The 21185-nt window shown below is 48.0% G+C and overlaps 2 non-coding genes across 2 annotated transcripts; both read right to left on the bottom strand.

Moving 5' to 3' along the window:
- Window positions 1-3038: 3038 nt before the first annotated feature.
- Trnaa-agc (transfer RNA alanine (anticodon AGC)) lies at window positions 3039-3111 on the bottom strand. Its single transcript has one exon. It is a non-coding gene; the product is annotated as a tRNA-Ala (tRNA).
- An 8406-nt stretch (window positions 3112-11517) lies between these two features.
- Trnay-gua (transfer RNA tyrosine (anticodon GUA)) lies at window positions 11518-11609 on the bottom strand. The gene is given in 2 exon segments: window positions 11518-11553; window positions 11573-11609. It is a non-coding gene; the product is annotated as a tRNA-Tyr (tRNA).
- Window positions 11610-21185: the final 9576 nt, after the last annotated feature.

The raw sequence follows: 21185 nt of genomic DNA, 5'->3' as shown, positions 1-21185 counted from the left end.
TAATGACAATGGCCATTTCCAGCATGTCTGGTGAACGTATCTTGTCAGCTGCTTTCGCTAAGCGTGTAAGCCCAGTTCACTTCCCTATCTACGCCAGTGCCATTCACAAAACGTTCCGACCTTCTGGGACGGCCCTGTACCCGCTAAGCAAGTCCTTTCTATCTGAAGGATATCCTGGTCACGTAATTAAGTGTACCAGCTAGCGTTAGCCAATATGTTTGGTTAATTTGTTTCATTATTTATTTCTAATTATTCAATAATTAGTATACAAAACTTTTGTTGGGGACGGAAGAGGACAGATGACCGTATACACCATATAGTCCTCATATCCGTCTGCCGTAGGAACTTTTTCTTTTTATGCGTGGCTAACGTTAGCTGGGAAAACCATCCACTTACGCCGCAATTCACGAAAACAATAAAAGTGCATCGGGCGCATTCTTTTGGCCAGAAGCAACAGCACGACCGTGTCACCCGTATACAGCACTCCTACACGTACACCATAAACATACACATTGCACGACATTAAAGTTGTGACCTGCTTGGTACACATTCATAAACATATGATATTACACGTTGAAATGGTATAAAGTATAGACACTTGCACGTATAAAATTTCGTTATTAAACATTTATTTTCCAGCTTCAGAAACGCTTTGCTTCATATACATTCTAACGTGTACGTTGAATGCACTTTACTTTTTCGTATTTCCTCATAAACTGATAGCTTTTTTACGTACATTTAGAAAAGCTGCGAACGTTTAACCTTTGTACACAATGCACAGCTTTTGTCCTTATACTTTTATATTGACACGTGTGCTTGTTTTTTTTTTCGGTGCCGCTTAAACAGGCAAAAAAATGTTAAACGGCTGACACCGTTTCACCGGCTAACAAAAGTTTCCGAAGTGCAGCCCGAATCGCCGTCTCCCGTGCCGGAAGTGAATACATACGCCGTAGGCGGCTGTTTCATCACCTACATGACACGCATGTCATGATATTCATGTCATGACATATCATTTAAGTCCGTCATATATTCTTGTCATAGTATGCCAATTTTGGTATATACCAAGTTAACGAAACGACTATGAAAGCACAAAGACGTAGGCACCTAGACAGATAGCCAGATAGATAGATAGATAGATAGATAGATAGATAGATAGATAGATAGATAGATAGATAGATAGATAGATACTGTCAATGTAGAAAATGTTCGCCAAGAAATGCTTCGCATTTAAAACATATCTATTAAGAAAATGAAAGGAAACGAAGTCATATAGGGCAAGAAACCCACAGCACACTACACCGACGAACATATAAACAAAAAAGACAAAGGAAAGTCGCACCACATGAGCTTGTAAACAAAGTTACAAACACAGACAAGCGGCGGCGATGTAGACGCGAGTTAAAATAATGCACGCACAGAATCCGACAGTCAAAAGTGAGCTTCAGCACAGAATGAAAAAGAGTAGAACACGTAATATACAAGGTCAAATAATTACAAATAATGGAAGCAAGTCTGATTACCTTGTGTGACTATTCAGTGTGGTATCTATTAGTTGTTAATGATGCCCGTGTTTTTGAAAAAAAAAATGTTCCAGTGCGTTCAATGCATTTCGCTGTGTTAGTTTTGAGGGCCATGGGCCCAGCAATTTTGCGAGTGAGAGAGGTCGGTGAGGATCAATGGAGTGTAGCTATTGTTCTTGCTGCCACATTTGCGTCGCGTGTCTGGGGCATTCGAGGAGTAGAAGGCGAACATCCTTATCGTTGTTGCCACTGGAGCAAGCCGGGGATGAAGCCCGTCTTATGTGATCTAGAAAATGTTTGGTGTAAGCTGTCCCAAGGCACAGTCGATGAATTAGTGTGTCGGTACTTTTCGAAAGTTCTATATCCAGCTGGGATTTGAGTTGAGGGTCCACTTCGTAAGGAAGCTATTCTTTAGTATTTTCATTAAACTAGGTTGACATACACAATTCGTTCTTTAGTGCATTTAATATGCGTTGTTTGTGTCCATTGGCGATAAAGGGATGAGTTGAATTTCTGCATCTTTATGGGCCGATTTTGCCAACCAGTCCGGTAATTCGTTGCATGCTATACCAGCGTTTCCCGGGACCCACTGTAATATCACTTCATGTTTTCTTTCAGTAGCCCGAGTTAAACTGTTCAGTACTGCGTATGTTATTCATGCTTGTGGTTTGTTGTCATCAATATTTTAAGACATGTTAAAGCCGATAAGGAGTTTTTCCGTGTCTCGTATGTTTTGGTAAAATTCTAAAATGATAACTCGAGTTAGTGGCTTGAAAAATTGCCACTAATTTTGCTATTGTTGGTGACGACGTGCGTCCTAGCGGACAAGCGTACTCCACCACTAAGGATGGTATAACAAAAGCTGCAATCGCATTTTCTTTGATTACAAAACTGTCCGTGAAGACGTGAATAGATCCTGGTACTTGCCAAATAGCTGATGTAAAGCTAATTGCTTCGTTGCTCATGTGGAAACGTCCCTTTTATTTTTAAGACCTTCGATTGACGTTTCTATTTTCGGTGTCTCTAGAAGCCATGGTGGGTAACAGAGGTCTGAGTGCCAAAAAACTGGTCGTGGACTATTGTCGTCGATGACGTATGTTACTTGTAACCCCTTACTCAGTGCCCAATTGGAGCCTGTGAGGTAATACGAATGAATAAATGAATGAAGAATGAATGAAAAAATACGTAAACCAGGTATACGCGAGTTCGTGGACCAAAGGTTTGAAGTGTTTACTTAGTTTACACTGAGAGTCAGCCAATCAACACCATATGAACAAAAACTTCCCAAATTAGTGCGTGACTCACCATGCGCATGTGGCAAAATATAAAGAAGAAAAAGTTTTGAGAACACTTACAGATTGTTTATTAGAAGGCAGTCGGCACAAGTGTACTAAAGAACTCAGAATCACGCATAGCCTTTGGCGAACGTGCATATTTCCTTCAAGTACGGTGTCGCATCGAGGCCCTGTATAGCCACGAGTGTCTGATCACAAACGAAAAAAAAGAAAGAAATCATTGTGGAGGTGCTGGGTATCGATCCCAGTACCTCTCGCATGCTAAGCGAGCGCTCTACCATCTGAGCTACACCCCCGACACGATCACTGAGCAACAAAGTTGCTGCTGCACAGTGTGCAACACCCCACTCATGAAGCCAGGTCGAAGGGCCCATTAAGAGCGAGGAGGCGACGACCGGTTTTCGCAGGGATCTTACTTCGCATTGTAAGCAACTTACTGCGGCGGGGCAGTACGTGTTCGGGAGGGAAATTAAGTCGTGCTGATTTACGTGCGACAATCACGATCCCCTCATGAGGTGCCACGCGGTGGGAGACTGCGAATAAAGTTTGACTACCTTTGTATTGCAGGGTGCACGATCGCTTTGCCTTTCCGCTCTCATCGGAATGCAGCCACCACAGCTCCAGTCGGACCCGCGACCCTGTGCTCAGCAGCGCAGCGAAACAACCACTGAACTGTTGCGGTGGGTTCAGGATCTCTCTCGATTATGCCGATATTAGCCATGTTTACGTTAGCATTGTGTTATCAACCGGTCGTTATCAACTATGTTTCCCAATGCCATGAGAGAACTATACGTCACATCGACTGTAGCTGCGCCGACGTACCCAGGAATTAGAGACATTTCGTTCAGTTAAATTTTTTCCGCCACTACGTGGTCGTATATTAACCTTAAATAATTCGAAATTCCTGCCATGGGGCATGTAATGGCGTGCAACTAAGGAAATGTAATAATAAACGAAATGCGTACCCGAGACAGTAGATTAAATTTGTACATGAAAGGAGAGCGCATATCTGTCAGCGTTATCTCGATGACGACTAGCTATCTGTTCGACGGGCAATAAATCGATCTATCAACGACGTATCAACGTCCGACGGAATACCTAAGTTCAGCGACTGAACTTAGGTGTTCACTGACTTAGTTCACTCACTAAGTTCAGTGATTCACGAAAGACTGCACACACAAAATTATAACTCTAGAAGTTATCGATCAGTAATAGCGGTCTTCCAATCGACTTCGTTAGGCAGCCAATTTCCGATAATTGCGAATCCACTTAGAACTGTTTTGCGTACGTCATTAAGGATTACCTAAAATCATTGGTGGGCTTGTCATTCTAGCGCAACGCCGTTATGGCGACAGAACAAGTTCACGGCGTAGATAATAAATGCAGAAAATTACGAAATGTAGATGTAACTGCGAAAAGCGCGCAGTTGTTGACTAAACAAAAACAGCTGCTCTTAATAAGGTAGCGGAGGCAAATAATTCAGTGACCATCTCAATTGTTCGTGCGCACCTCCTCGTTGTCGACTGATGCGATAAAGCATAACATTCCTACGGAGCACTCCCGAAGCTTGTCGCAAGGGACGGGACATTAACGTCGACAGAGACAGAGAAGTTTGCGTATACTGACAAATGTTGCCAATAAGTGAAGATTGTCCAGTTCAAACAGGCATTGTTTTGCAGGAACTTTACCTGGGTAAGGAAATTGACAATAGAAACGGGAGGAATTCCAGAAGCATATAATAGAAGGACCACCTAAACATCTTATAAATAATTACTACCAATATGTGATGTTCTCAGGGGAAAAATGCGCTGTTGCATATAAAAAGAATTGTTAAGGCGTGACACATTATGTGTTGTTGACTGGTCGTGGTAATCATGGCACAAGTGAAAAATAAGTAATAACATTGTTCATGTTTAAATGCAATACTATAAAAGAATAATACGCAAAACATTTACTGTCTTGGCAACCACGTATCGAGTACTGCGCCCATCAAATCTTCGTCGATGCCTCACTTCAGGCACTTTCTTAGACGACTCCTTTACAAGAGCCCACATCATTGTCTATCAACTAGAAGTTAGGCTTACATAGGTCTCATGAAAGAACTAAAACTGGGGTATTTAATGTTAAACGTGAGTAAAGAATGCTCGGTCAAAAACATTGGCTGTGTATTGTATTTATTGGCTACGGTTGGCTACGGTTGGTTTGTATGGTCTACGGTTGGGCTAATTGTAAGGTAGGTTGGCTTACTTGTAAGTTCTACGAGAGGGGTGTGGCTATATCTCTGAGTGCGCGTCAATCGAACGTTTTCCACCCTCCAGGGATTCTGCCGCGTCCTACAGATTCAGTGCATCAAATGATATTGCTAAGAAATAGTTTTCGTGTCTTTGCTTGTCTCATTGTTCGCTTTTTACCACACGTAGAAAGTACATACGTAAGATTACCCACAAATAGAATTTCACTTTCTGTACCACAGAACTAGCTACGCTTTAAAGGAACTCACCTCCTTCCACCAGTGTATCATGCACACAGACGTCAATTACCTTTAAATTTGACGGATTACAGGAGCAATAAAAGCCCTATAACGTCGACACTCTGAAATGTTGAAATAAGTTCCGGCGATATCCTCGACATGGAAGGATTACTGATTTCGTGTCGCATATTCGAGCGGATGGTCATACTTTTTTTCAGTGACACTAAAAACTAACAGGACAGTTACTAGTTTGTAACGCCAAGCTGTAGGGCATGTTAGGCATTTTCGCTCGTGATCTCGAGCTTGCCGAAGCGCGGGGGGGAAGAAGTCTGAAGATTTTGCTTCCGTCGTCACATTTCAGTGAAAATTGTGTTTTTTGGCGTTCTGGTTTAAACTACTACGCTCCTCTCTGATGCTCGAGTGTTCGCCGACTTACACTGACTTCCTCAGCATACATAGCAACGCGCCGAGCGAGGCGCCGCCGCTGGCGCTACCGGCGCTGTGCTGTTAAACGTTAACTGGTTAACGCGACGCTGCGGCAGCACTCTCGCCATCACCGAGTTGCGAAGGGAACGGCGAAGCGTGACCGCGACGAGGTAAAACTTCCATGATACTGCGCGAGCCCGATCGGGGGGTTTCGCCGAGGGCGACACCATCTGGTGGCGTTACATCGAACTGAACTTTGTCTCACGTCACCGAATACTTCAATCTCATTGGTGGAAGTGCACGTGGCGTCGCGTGCCTTATGCAGCCTCTCTCATAGTGGATGAGTGACGAGCTAACAAAAGTTGAAGCTTAGTGCACTTTCGTGAGCTTACCTCGCAGGAAGTCGTCCGTGGATCGGATACAGCAGAAGAAATGTAAACAGCTAGTTTTCACCACTCACTAGTCATGTTGATGTCGCCCCTTCGTTGAACCACGCCAACCACCAGTGGCCGACGACGTGGGTTCCGTTTAGAGCCTCGTCGGCGCTGTCACGTATTGTGACCTGACCGAACGATTCATCACCGTATACTTCTTGAACATCTGAAGCAAATATTTGAGATGGGATCCATTGCCGTCAGAACTGAGGGACCGAATAGAAACAATGTGCATGTATGGCAGAGCAGTACCAGCATCGAGTCGAGAAGTGGAATCCTCTATGCGCCTCAAGGTCTAACAGTAACGCTCTGGGATGCGTTACTTCAGTTTGAATGAACTGGAGCAGAAAGACCATGTCAAATTGCCATGTTGCAAGTGCAACTGTTACAGCTAATGAGGCTGGCATACTTAAGGCTATAGGATTTCGATCCATGTACACGCCGACGAAGAAAACAGCTCATGCTAAAAATTGACAATCACTTTAGTATGCATCATAGAGGCTGAAGGCGAAAGCCTGCATGCTGGAGAGACATTCATTAAACTACGTACATGACATTCTCATTCGAATGCGTTGTTACTTCTTATTACTTTGTTTTCTCCCACCAAAGATGTTGAGTTCGAGTGACTTAATCGAATGCTACCCTAATTGTGCCTTAATTAACTTCGCCCTAATTAACACCAAAGCTCTTGGGTCCGACTCCCACCGAAGGTCGTGGGTTCGAGTGCCTTAATTAACTCTATAATAATTACCTGTGCCTTAATTAACTTCGTCTTAATTAACACCAAAGGTGTTGGGTTCGACTCCGACCAAAGTTAGAAGGTGCGACTCCCACCAAAGGTGGTGGGTTCGAGTGCCTTAATTAACTGTATATTAATTACTTTGCCCTAATTAACACCAAAGGTCTTGAATTCGACCCCCACCAAAGTTCGAAGGTTCGTCGCTCTGACCGCTGAGCAAGCGCGAAAAGCGTGAAAAGGCATTAGCATCGGAAAGGCATCGCTACAAAATACCGGCCCTGTGTTCTCCTTAAAACCAAAGGTCGTGGGTTTGACTCCCACATAAGCTCGAGGGTTCGACACCCACCGAACGTCGTGGGTTCGAGTGTCTCAATGAACTGTATCTTAATTAATTACAGAAAACCGCAGATATCCTTTGGTATGGTGTGTTGCTAACCTGTGGTAGAATTATTATGTAGAGTGACAGTCTCTTTTGAGCCTATAGCTGATATCATACGCGTCCATTAGAGCCTGTGAAGAGAGAATATCAGCTGTCACTATAACTTTACTTCAAGATGAGAGCTCCCAAGAAACTTAGAAGAAAAAACAAATGCGTCGCACTACGGTTACTACGTTGTATGGGCTTCCAAATAAAAAAAAAAAAAGCTGCTATACCAGAAGAGGAATATCGGCTAACATGGTAGCATTTATTGTAGTGGAGCTTTTTTATATGTTGCTGTTCTCCAGTGCAGAAACGGGACAACCAGACGGGCAAGGCAATAGGCAGAACTATTCAATATGTTTATTGTTGGATTCAGCAGAACATAGTGTTTTTCTTTTTTTTTACATGAAGCACTTCAAAAAAAAAAAAAAAAAAGGCCAGCAAAAGTTATGGGATACATGTCACTACCGAATATCCCTGTGTCCATTTGTAAAGAAATAAAGAAAAACAAATTAGTGCACTCACTAATTAAAGTGATTACATTGATCAACTTCACACAAACTTTACGGCACATGTTTATATTGCAAGATTCAAGTGAATTATGATAAAACTCTCGTTCCGTGTTTCAACATTTCAGAAAGCGGTCATGTAAACCGAAGTAATTGGTCTCAAGTTATTCATTAAATTTACCTCATTATGCGCGCGGCACTGCGAAGTGCGCCGCGGGGTGCAAACCACCTGTGGCATAGCAGGGCGGCGTAAAATGAAGCTGCCGATTCCGATTGGCCGCAGCTCCTGATTGGATGCATGGTCACTTTAGCAGCGGGGGTGATACGCACCGCTTTGTCACACCGTACAGCCACGCTTCATCTTACGCCGCCCTGCTACGTCACAGGAGGGTTGCAACGCGAGCCTCGCTTCGCAGTGCTGCATGCATAATCAGGTAAATTCAACGAATTATTTGAGGCCAATTTACATTGCAGCTTTGAAATGCTGAAACACGGAACTATAATATTATCATTATCCCCTTCAACTTTCTAATGTAAGCGTGCGCCATGAAGTTTATAACTAAGAATTGGTTTGGTTTTTCGTGCAAATGATGTCCACCTCGGGCGATGCTCAATCTGCAGTGAAGTGCTTCGAGTAACCTTTGTAGACTTTTTCTAAAAAAAGTGTTCGAAGTAAAAACCGAAGACACTATATAAGCTGTGATCACAGAAGGAGGTGTAGCGGCAGCAGCATCGGGATCGCATGAAATTTACGTAGATGCTCGCGTCTGCACCAGGCACGAGCGGCTGGCACGCACCGGCACAGGCTAGCGTTCCTGGACAGAATAAAAATGCTACGCTAGGAGATCGGGTGTCTGTCCGTCCTTTCCTGCGAGAGCCCTGAAACATTGCCGGTCTACGTGGTCACTCGTCGCCACAGTTTGGTAACCCGGACGTGATACTGCCATACGCTCCAGTGGTAGAGACGACCATGGACCAGACCAACGCTACGAGAGCTCAAGGCCAGAACCCTTCCGACGAACGCGGTGAGCCCTCCTGTTCGGCCATCGCCGTCCGCCTCCCACAGTACTGGGACCAGCATCCCTCGGCGTGGTTTCTTCAGGCCGAATCGCGATTTCTAGTCACTGGTATCCGCTCTCAACACTCAAAATTTCATTACGCCGTTGCAGCGCTCTCGTCGACGCCACGCTGCTTAGACACCCAAAGACAGACGCGCCCACTGCCATCATGACCGACGCTTCAAACACCACCGTTGGTGCCGTTCTGCAGCAATTCATCGACAATGCGTGACATCCACTCACCTTTTTCTCCAAGAAATTGAACCCTGCGCAGTCCCGCTACAGCGTGTTCGGCCGTGAATTACTCGCCGTTTACCTGGCTATCAGACATTTTCGCCATTTCATAGAAGGCCGTGCATTTACTGTCTTGACTGACCACAAGGCTCTTGTGCACGCAATGAACCGTTCGGCGTCCTGTTACTCGCTCCGCGAGAGTCGACACCTTTCCTACATCTCCGAGTTTACAACAACGTTCCGCCACATCAAGGGCACCGCCAACGTTCCAGCCGACGTTCTGAGTCGCGTCAATGCCGTTTCCACGTTGACGTCGGAGCCTTTCATCATCGATGTCGACTTACTCGCCGGTCAACAGGGTGATGACACCGAACTTCGTACACTCCCGAATTCATCAACGTCCCTGAAATTGGAGGACGTCGTTGTGACTCCAGATGGTACGTCCACTCGTCTGCGACACTTCTACCGGCACACCTAGACCATACATTTCGGCATCCCTTCGCAGACGTCTATTCGAAACCGTGCACAACCTGTCACATCCTGGCATACACGCGACACAGAAGCTTCTTTCCAGTCGTTTCGTTTGGCCTCGGCTAAACGCGCAAGTTCGCGATTGGGTTCGCAGCTGTTTGTCGTGTCAATGCTCCAAGATCCAGCGTCACCCCATTCCGCCTGCCAAGTCTTTTCTTGCACCGGATGCTCGTTTTGACACCGTACACCTGGACCTCGTCGGCCCTCTCGCACCTTCGAAAGATTAAAAATGCCACGCCAAGAGATCGGCTGTCTGTTTGTCTTCTCCCGCAAGAACCCTGAAACTTTACCGGTCTACGTGGTCGCTCGTCGCCATAGTTTGGTGACCCTTCGAAAGGTTACTGCTACCTGCTGACATGCATCGACCGCTATACACGTTGGCCAGAAGCTACACCTATATCTGACATCTCAGCGCCCACTATTGCAGCAGCTTTCGTGTCTACATGGATTGCAAGGTTCGGCTGCCCATACACAATAGTCACCAATCGCGGTCGGCAGTTTGAATCGGCACTCTTCAACGAGCTACTCAACTACTCGGAGAGACACGTTTTCGCACGACTGCTTACCACCCGCAGTTCAATGCAGTTGTTGAACGTTTTTACCGGCATCTCAAGGCCTCCCTTATGGCGCATGAATCGCCGGAAAAGTGGGTTCCACATTTTCCTCTCGTCTTACTTGGCATCAGACCGGCACTCGAGAGCGACCTAGGTTGCTCCTGTGCTGAGCTAGTCTACGGCACTCACCTACGCCTTCCATGCGATTTATTTGTCGCCACCAGTAAAAAAGGTAATGCCATCACCTGCCGGCTACGTTGCCGAACTGCAAGCTTTCTTCCGCCAGATACGCCCCGTGCCTACGTTTCTCTCGCACTCACCTCTGCTACTCACGTTTTCGTGCGTAACTGTGCCGTGCGGAAGCCTTTGCAGCCACACTAATCTGGGCCATATTGTGTTCCAGAGCGTCGTCCGGCGACTTTTGTCGTGAAAGTCAACGGACGATCAGACAAAATTGCCCTGGAACTTCTCAAACCCTCCTACATTGAAGGACCCGCGCCATCGGCCCCACCAATGTGCGATGCAACGCTGCTGCATCCGTCAACGCCTCCTCCGTCCGTGACACCCAAGACCAACGCCAAGACACGCCCCGTCACGTGGACTTTAGTAGTAAGTGGTTCGTGAGGAAAGGGAAAGGTTGGCGCTATCTTCTGCAGCCCTTGAGGGAGCACGGCTCAGCGCCAAGGTGGACTTTCCATCGTTCGTCTAACTTTCCTCCTCTCTAGGGGGGAGCCCTCTGTAGCGGCAGCAGCATCGGCGTCGCATGAAAATTACGTAGACGCTGGCTTTACACGAGGCACGAGCGGCTGGCACGCACCGGCACAGGCTAGCGTTACGAGACAGATTAAAAATGCTACGCTAGGAGATCGGGTGTCTGTCTGTCCTATCCCGCGAGAGCCCTGAAACTTTATCGGTCTACGTGGTCGCTCGTCGCCACAGAGGAAATAGGAAAGGACACCTTTTCCGCATCGAACCTTACAGCTTACACGATGCAGGCCGAATAAATACAACGTACTGCCATAAGAGTACAATATTTCTTCACACGGTTGTAATTTTTCTGCATAGCAACACATAAGTGGCCCGACGATCGCATTGTTTATGACTGGTGAATATTTACGAACGGCGACTGCGACGTGACCTTTGCACGCACGCGCAACAGGCCTGGGCAGCCGCATGCCACAGCTGCTCCCGGGAGCCATCTGCACTGTGGCAGTGTGGTTCCAATAAATCGTGGCCATGGCGACTACCATGTCTTCGAGCTGCTTCTGCAATAGTATGCCGCATCAGCACAGTACCAATACTAAAGTTGCTTAGAAAAAAAAAACATCCGTCGAGCCGGATTCGAACCAGCGACCTATGGATTCCTGTCTCGGAGGTGCCTCTACAGTCCACCGCTCTACCAACTGAGCTATCGACGGAACGGAGTTTCATCGACGGCCACAATAACTTGACGGTGGCCACACCTCGCGTGACCCACTTTAATCGAGGCACGCGTATTGCGGAAAACTGGTTCAGAAAAAGCGCCGGTGTGGCCGCGCGTACTAATGACTGTTTATAAGGACGTTCAGTGCTTATAAAACAATACTTTTTATCGAGACCAGTAGGGTCGGTCTTCAGGACTGGAGGACGTATATTTATTTGTATAATTTATTAGGATTACAACACGCGCCCAGAGGGCCATTATTGTAGCGGGGGTAAATTATAATATTGAGAAAGATATACTAAAACTTTCACAAAGAAAATAAAAATCGAACATTGCATCAGTAACAATCATACGCCACGTGCGAGTCAATGTATAAAGATACAGGATAAGAGGTGCACGGGGCGTAGTTTAACCCTTCAGAATCATGACGGCGTTTCATGAAAATGTCACTTTAGTAAGGCGGAAAACGACTCGCTGGACGCGGACGTTGACTGAACTGCAGTAATTGCGACCATGCCGACATGGGCAACAGAAAGCATAGCAAAACAATATTGTAGTGCGATTACATATTGTCATGAAAGTAGACTGATTGCAGTAAAAATATATATCCATGTCACTCCCGTCATTATCGACACTTCACTGGAGACTATGTGGATTGTGTTCCAGCTGAAACATGCCGCTCTTGTCCCAGGTGCTTGCTATCGACCCCCAGGTTTTTCCTTAAGTTTTGCTGAAAAGTTATATGCAATCGTAATACAGATTCGAAAAAGTTTAAAAGCTGAACTACCTTATTGGCCGGAGACATCAATTATCCAGGCATAATCTGGTTATCCAGGCATAAGCTTCCCTTAATGACCGCAGTACATCCGAATTTTCCGATTATCTTCACCTATTAGATCTCTTCCAAATGAAACAGGCTGCATCTGTTCCAACACGTGCGCACACAACACTTGATCTTGTTACCCCGAGCCATCCTGAACTGGCTACTGTGCATTATATACATGAATACATAGGCGACAACCACGCGATTCGTTGTCTCCATACAACAACAACCCCAAAACATCCGCACCGTACAAAAGATATATATGATCTTTCAGACCAATTGTCAAAGCATGCATAATGAACGCGAAGAATTCTATGGGCCAGTGTTATTGAGATACTCAGTTCAAAGCGTGAATGAGAACTGGGCGTTGTTTTGAGCCAAAATAAAGTTCCTGCAGGAGAAATTCGTGCCCTCCCCCCCCCCCCCCCCTAATACAAAAACACCACTGAAGCTGACTATATAAACAGTTGTTCAGAAGAAATGTGAAGCGACATGAAAACAATAAAAAAAACGGTTGTACGCGAAAGTTACTCGCAGTGCAATGCAAGCAGATGAGACAGAGTATACAGAATTTGCACAGCAATGCAACAACCTACAAAAGAGGCTAAATATATATATTTTTAACTTAGGCATGCCGTTGTTTGCGAGAAACGAGCTCAAAAACTTTTGGAAAGCAATATATTCTGTACTTTTAAGAGAACTGCTGAATTTTGGTTCAGAGAACTGGCTGAGCTGTTCAATTCTAATTTTCGCAGTGCGTTGGAAGACGAAAAGCCGCTCGGTGTGATATTTGCTGATGCCGTACATGCCTGTAATTCCGCCCCTATAACTAGTGTTGGTATTTTGAAGGCCATTCAACATCTACCATCGTTTTCAAGGCCAATACGTGATTGCATAATGACAATATTCCTGAAAATTACTAAACAATACACATCATCAATACTTGCCCTCATTTTTCAAGAGACCCAGACACTTCTGATGTCCCCGAAGATTTAAGGTCGCGCATGTGATACCTATTTATAAAGTAGGTGACAAAAATCAGATGACAAACTACATGCCTATATCAAGAACATCAACATCATCATCAGCAGCAGCAGCAGTAGCCTATATTTATGTTCACTGCAGGACGGAGGCCTCTCCCTGCGATCTCCTTTTACCCCTGTCATGCGCTAGCTGATTCCAGCTTGAGCCTGCAAATTTCCTAACTTTATCACCCCAGCTTGCTTTCTTCCGTCCTCGACTGCACTTCCCTTCTCGTGGTAGCCATTCTGTAACTCTAATTGTCCACCGGTTTTCCATCCTACGCTTTACATGCCCTGCCTAGGTCCATTTTTTATCTTAATGTCAATTAGAATATCCGCAATCCCCGTTTGCCTCTGATCTACACCGCTCTCTTTCTATATCCTAAGGTTAGGCCTAATATTTTTCGTTCCGTCGATCTTGGTGCGGTCCTTAACTTGTTCTCGAACTTCTTGTTCAACCTCCAAGTTTCTGCCACATGTGTTAGCACCGGTAGAATGCAATGATTGTACACTTTTCTTTTAAACGACAGGGGTAAGCTCCAAGTCAGGATTTGGCAATGTCTGCCGTATGTAATCCAACCGAATTTTATTCTTCTGTAAATTTCCTTCTCATGATCAGGTTCGCCTGTCAGTAATTGACCTAGATAAACGTACTCCTTTACCGACTGTAGAAGCTGACTGGCGATTCTAAATTCTTGTTCCCTTGCCAGGCTATTCAACATTATCTTTGTCTTCTGCATATTAACTTGAACCCCACTCTTACACTTTCTCGGTTAAAGTAATCAATAATTTATTGTAAATCATCCCCATCGTTGCTGAACAGGACAATGTCATCTGCAAACCGAAGGTTGCTGAGATATTCACCGTTGATCCTCACTCCTAATCCTTCCCAGTCCAAGAGCTTGAATACTTCTGAGCATGCAGTGAATATCATTGGAGAGACTGTGTCTCCTTGCCTTACCCCTTTGTTGCTACGTAACTTTCTGCTTTTCTTTTGGAGAACCAAGGTAGCTCTGGACGCTTTGTAGACATTTGCCAAGGTATTCACGTATGCCTCCTGTACTCCTTGATTACGCAATGCTTCTGTGAATGCTGGTATCTCTACTGAATCATATGCCTTTTCATAATAAATGAAAGCCATATCGAGAGGTTGATTGTACTCCGCAGATTTCTCGGTTACCTGCTTGATGACATGGATATGATCCATCGTAGGATATCCGTTCCTGAAGCCAGCCTGTTCTATTGGTGGACTCAAGTCAAGTGTTGCCCTGATTCTATTGAAACTTATCTTAATGATTGTTTTATACAATATTGAAAGCAAGTTATATGGGTCTATGATTCTTCAGTTCTTTAACGTCTCCCTTCTTATGGATCAGAAACATCAGTTGTATGCAATTTACTCGAACTCATCTATACTCACATATCATGCACTACAAGCACTACACTACCTTATTTTCTAATCAGCATGGGTTTTCGAGAGGGCGTTCTTGTGAATCACAACTTTTTGAACTAACTTCTGACATTCATCGTAACTTGCGCGACCTTGTACAAACGGATGCTATATTCAGTGATATTGCAAAAGCTTTCGGCAGCATGGCTCATAAGAGCTTTATATATAAAAGGAAACTAGTAAGTATTTAAACAATGGTTGTTAACTGGATTCAAGAATACTTACGGGACAAACATGAAGCCGTTTTGATAAATAATGCACTGTCTGAGTAGCAGCGCGTTAAGTCTGGGGTCTGTGCAGGGCTAAGTCTTGAGACCTACTTTGTTTTATTACGATTTCAATTATATGGACACTCCAAGCGAACATACGGCGCCGTCACCACCTTCGGTGTAGCCGTGGGTCTCCACATATATTGTGACGTAGTAGTGACGCTGAAGAAAACAGTCTTAAAACTGTGTACGACGAAACTGGTTGTTTATTGGGCGAACCTGTGCCCACAAAATCAAGGTACACTCAAAGCACAACGATAGCGGCGAACACAGTCGGCGATCGTCGAAAATCTGATCAGCGGCGAAACGCGTCGGCTTTTATACCTGAGTCATCGAAGGTTCTAGATTAATCCCTGATGCCCGCGTGTCTTCCAGAAAGTTCTAGACAATTCGCGTCAGTCATGCAATCAGATAACAGAAGCGTCGGTGAAAACAGGCAATGGAAAGAAGCATCGATAACGTTCTAGAAACTTCCGATACAGGCGCGTCCTGCGCCGAGCGATAACGTTTAACATTTGTTAGCCGGTGGAAGGCGGCCACCGGTGAAAGATAAACATGTATACGTGTCAATACCCTCCCCTTAAAAAGCATCGTCCCGATGCTACAAACAAATGTGAAAGCGTAAACAAAACCACGCGTAATAAAGAAATAAAAAAAAAATAAAGTAACAAAGTACCTAAGTTCGTCAGCGGGCGTAGAAAGGCTTAAGACGCACCACATGGATGACTTCGGGTCGTGCGCGGTGCCGCTGTGATTGCGAAATGCCGTCTGGCACGACCTCATAGTCCAGTGCGCCAATACGTCGGATGATCTTATATGGTCCGAAATAGCGACGTAAGAGTTTCTCGCTAAGTCCTCGTCGGCGTATCGGAGTCCAGACCCAAACACGGTCTCCGGGCTGGTACTCGACGTAGCGTCGTCGAAGATTGTAGAGTCGGCTGTCGGTTCTCTGCTGGTTCTTGATGCGCAGGCGGGCGAGCTGTCGACCTTCTTCGGCACGCTGCAAATAGGTGGCAACGTCGAGATTTTCTTCGTCAGCGACGTCCGGTAGCATAGCGTCAAGCGTCGTTGCCGGGTTCCTTCCGTAGACCAGGTTGAACGGCGCCATGTGCGTCGTTTCTTGCACGGCCGTGTTGTATGCGAAGGTCACGTACGGAAGGATGGCATCCCACGTCTTGTGTTCGACGTCGACGTACATAGCCAGCATGTCGGCGATGGTCTTATTTAGGCGCTCGGTGAGGCCATTCGTCTGCGGGTGGTAGGCGGTGGTGCGGCGATGGCTTGTCTGGCTGTATCGCAGGATGGCTTGAGTTAGTTCAGCCGTGAAGGCCGCACCTCTGTCGGTGATGAGGACTTCCGGGGCACCGTGACGCAGGAGGATGTTCTCAACGAAGAATCGGGCTACCTCGTCGGCACTGCCTTTGGGCAAGGCTTTTGTTTCGGCGTAGCGGGTGAGGTAGTCCGTAGCTACGATGATCCATTTATTCCCGGACGTCGACGTCGGAAAAGGCCCCAGTAAGTCCATCCCGATCTGCTGGAACGGTCGGCGAGGTGGCTCGATCGGCTGTAGAAGCCCGGCTGGTCTTGTCGGCGGTGTTTTGCGTCGCTGACAGTCTCGGCATGTCCTTACGTAATGGGCGACGTCAGCAGAGAAGCGAGGCCAGTAGTATTTTTCTTGTATCCTCGCGAGAGTGCGGGAAAAACCGAGATGTCCAGCCGTTGGGTCGTCATGGAGAGCTTGCAGAACCTCTGGACGCAATGCTGAGGGTACCACGAGAAGGTAGTTGGCTCGGAGAGGCGAGAAGTTCTTCTTTAGGAGAATGTCGTTTTGCAAGAAGAACGACGCCAATCCTCGCCTGAACGCCTTCGGCACAATGACGGTCTTGCCTTCCAGGTAGTCTACAAGGCTCCTTAGCACTGATGGGTCCCAAGAAAGTGTCGTCATCCTGGTCGTCTTGTGGCGGCGGTTCGACGGGGGCGCGAGACAAACAATCGGCGTCAGCGTGCTTTCGCCCGGATTTGTAAACGACGGTGATGTCGAATGCTTGAAGTCTCAGGCTCCATCGTGCGAGGCGACCTGAAGGATCCTTCAAGTTAGCTAGCCAACACAAGGCGTGGTGGTCGCTTACAACTTTAAAGGGCCTGCCATAGAGGTAGGGGCGAAACTTTGACGTAGCCCAGATGATGGCGAGGCACTCCTTTTCTGTTGTGGAATAATTTGCTTCCGCCTTCGATAGCGACCGGCTAGCGTAACTTACAACCCTTTCTAGTCCGTCAGTCCTCTGCACAAGCACGGCGCCGAGTCCTACGCTGCTTGCGTCGGTGTGGACTTCGGTATCGGCATTTTCGTCGAAATGCGCAAGTATTGGCGGCGATTGCAGGCGTCGCTTCAGTTCTTCAAATGCTTCGACTTGCGGCGTCTCCCACTTGAACTCGACGTCGGCCTTCGTGAGATACGTCAGTGGCTCAGCGATTCGTGAAAAATTCTTGACGAAGCGCCTGTAATAGGCGCACAGTCCAAGAAATCTACGCACTGCCTTCTTGTCAGCGGGCGGAGGAAAGTTGGAGATGGCCGCAGTTTTCTGAGGGTCGGGGCGCACTCCAGAGTTGTTGATGACGTGGCCCAAAAACAAGAGCTCCTCATATGCGAAGCGGTACTTTTCTGGCTTCAACGTGAGTCCGGAGGTCTTGATTGCTTGAAGAACTGTTTCAAGGCGCCGGAGGTGTTCCTCGAAGCTTGAGGCAAACACAACGACGTCGTCCAAATAGACGAGGCAAGTCTGCCACTTCAAGCCCGCCAGTAATGTATCCATGACACGTTGGAAAGTGGCAGGCGCCGAGCAAAGACCAAACGGCATGACCTTGAACTCGAACAATCCGTCTGGTGTTATAAACGCAGTCTTCTCCCGGTCCCTCTCGTCGACTTCGATTTGCCAGTAGCCGGTTTTGAGGTCCATCGACGAAAAATACTTTGCGTTGTAGAGTCGATCCAAGGCGTCGTCAATCCGTGGGAGGGGGTATACGTCCTTCTTCGTGATTTTGTTGAGGCGACGATAATCGACGCAGAAACGTAGGGTTCCATCCTTCTTCTTCACTAACACCACGGGGGACGCCCACGGACTCTTGGACGGCTGGATAATGTCGTCGCGTAGCATTTCGTCGACTTGTTGCCTTATGGCCTCGCGTTCGCGCGCCGAAACTCGGTACGGGCTCTGACGGAGTGGCCGGACATTTTCGTCGGTGATGATGCGGTGCTTGGCGACAGGGGTTTGTCGAACTTTTGACGACGACGAGAAGCAGTCCTTGTATTGCAGGAGCAGAGCTTTTAGTTGTTCTTTCTTATGCCTGGGAAGGTTTTGATTGACGTCGAAAGTTGGCTCAGGTATTATAGTCGTCGTTGCAGGTGCACTGGAATCCGTGAAGGCGAAAGCACTGCTGGCTTGTACTATTTCGTCGATGTAGGCGACCGTGGTGCCTTTGTTAATGTGCTTGTATTCAGGGCTGAAGTTCGTGAGCATCACCCTTGCTTTCCCTGCACGTAGCTCAGCTATGCCTCTAGCGACGCAAATTTCACGGTCGAGCAGTAGGTGATGATCGCCCTCGATGATGCCCTCCATGTCTGCAGGCACTTCGGTACCGACGGAAATCATTACGCTGGAGCGAGGCGGAACGGTGACTTGTTCTTCAAGCACATTCCAGGCATGGTAACTTATGCTTGTATCCGGTGGTAGCGCGTTGTTCGTTGAAAGTGTTATCGACTTGGATCTTAAGTCGATGACTGCACCGTATTGGTTTAGAAAGTCCATGCCTAGGATGACATCCCTGGAGCAGTGCTGCAGGATTACGAAGCTCCCCGGGTAAGTGTGGTTGTTTAAAGTGACTCGCGCTGTGCAGATTCCAGTCGGCGTTATTAGGTGGCCTCCAGCTGTCCGGATATCGGGTCCTTGCCAGGCTGTTTTCACCTTCTTCAACTTGGCGGCGAACGGGCCACTGAAGACGGAATAGTCGGCTCCAGTGTCGACGAGAGCGGTGACGTTATGGCCATCGATGAGCACGTCTAGATCGGTAGACCGGCGTCTGGCGTTGCGGTTAATTCGTGGCGTCGGATCACGGCTGCGTCGGCTTGCTCTGCTGCTGCTACGTCGCGTCGGCAGGTCTTCTTTCTGCGGCGAAGTGCTGTCAAGGCTGTTGCTAGGCGGCATGCTGATATCTCGTCGTGATGATTCGCGAATCGTCGTCGTCGTCGGCGGCGGAGGATCTTCGGCATTGCGTCGTCCAGCAACCGCACCTCCATCGGTTGCTGCCTTTAGTTTCCCGGGTAAGGGCTCGGAGATCGGCCCCGGGTGGGACCGGTGTACTGACGGCGATGCGGCGAGATGTAGCGGCCCGGTGACGGCGAGCGTGAGGGTCGTCGTGGTTGCCACTGGGCTCCGGCGAGGTAGTCGGCGATGTCACGTGGTCTCTCGCCAAGCTGTGGACGCGGCGCGTTGACGGCGAACCCTCGTAGGCCCATCTCGCGGTATGGGCATCGGCGGTAGACATGGCCGGCTTCCCCACAGTGATAGCAGAGCGGGCGGTGGTCGGGGGCGCGCCAAATGTCCGTCTTCCTCTGGTAGCTGCGCTGGGCGACGGGCGGGCGTGCTGGTGGCGGCGGCAGTGGACGACGGAACTGCGGCGTTACGGGGCCCTGGCGCGAGCGCGGAGGGGGGCCTTGACGACGGGCGACGGCGGCGTAGGTCAGCGCTTCCGGCTGGGGTTGCGGCGATTGTGGCTGCACATCGGGAACTCCAAGTGAGCGCTGAACTTCGTCTTTGACGACGTCGGCGATAGATGCCACGTGAGGCTGCGACCTGGGAAAGAGCTTATGCAGCTCCTCGCGAATGACCGCTCTGATGGTTTCGCGCAGGTCGTCGGCGCCTAGCGCTTGAGCGTCGGCGTAGTTGGTCAGGGCACGGCGGTTGTATTGCCTGACGCGCATTTCAAGCGTCTTCTCGATCGTTGTAGCCTCGGAAAGAAATTCGGCGACAGTCTTGGGCGGGTTGCGCATCAATCCGGCGAATAGTTGGTCTTTGACACCCCGCATCAAGAACCGAACTTTCTTTTCTTCAGACATGTCGGGGTCGGCGTGGCGGAAGAGGCGAGTCATCTCCTCCGTGAAGATCGCGATGTTCTCGTTCGGCAATTGCACTCTGGTTTCTAAGAGAACCTCTGCCCTCTCCTTTCGTACGACACTCGTGAAGGTCCTCACGAAGTTTTCACGAAAGAGGTCCCACGTAGCCAGGGTGGTCTCTCTGTTCTCAAACCAGGTCCGAGCAGCGTCATCCAACGAAAAATAGACATGGCGTAGCTTGTCGTCGTCGCTCCATTTGTTGAACGTCGCGGTCCGCTCGTATGTCTCCAGCCAGGTTTCAGGGTCTTCAGCCGATGATCCACGGAAGGTCGGGGGCTCCCGAGGTTGTTGCAGCAGGATGGGGGACGCTGGGGCTGCCATTGAGGTCGTTGACTTGGCCTTGATCGCTGTGGTCTTCTCGGGAAGAAGTCCGTACACCGGTAGAAGTCCTTGCTGCCTACGGCTAGCTCGCTGGTCCTTGGTGACGTTGGCGTTGTCCTCCGGTTTCGGGCTTGGATCGCGGCTTTGCGGGGGCGTTCGCTGCATGAACGCACTAGCACCTCCACCAGATGTCACGTAGTAGTGACGCTGAAGAAAACAGTCTTAAAACTGTGTACGACGAAACTGGTTGTTTATTGGGCGAACCTGTGCCCACAAAATCAAGGTACACTCAAAGCACAACGATAGCGGCGAACACAGTCGGCGATCGTCGAAAATCTGATCAGCGGCGAAACGCGTCGGCTTTTATACCTGAGTCATCGAAGGTTCTAGATTAATCCATAGAGAAAGGAATTCAACAAGAGGGGACACTCCCATAGGGCCCAGCGGCCGAATTGACTGCAGCGTGCCAAGCGGTCGGTGTCGATCGCTTGCATCACTTCCGGTTTCGGTTTTGGG

Source organism: Dermacentor silvarum, chromosome 8, assembly GCF_013339745.2.
Source record: "Dermacentor silvarum isolate Dsil-2018 chromosome 8, BIME_Dsil_1.4, whole genome shotgun sequence".
Taxonomy (NCBI): domain Eukaryota; kingdom Metazoa; phylum Arthropoda; class Arachnida; order Ixodida; family Ixodidae; genus Dermacentor; species Dermacentor silvarum.
This window is presented reverse-complemented; position numbering and strand designations above follow the sequence as displayed.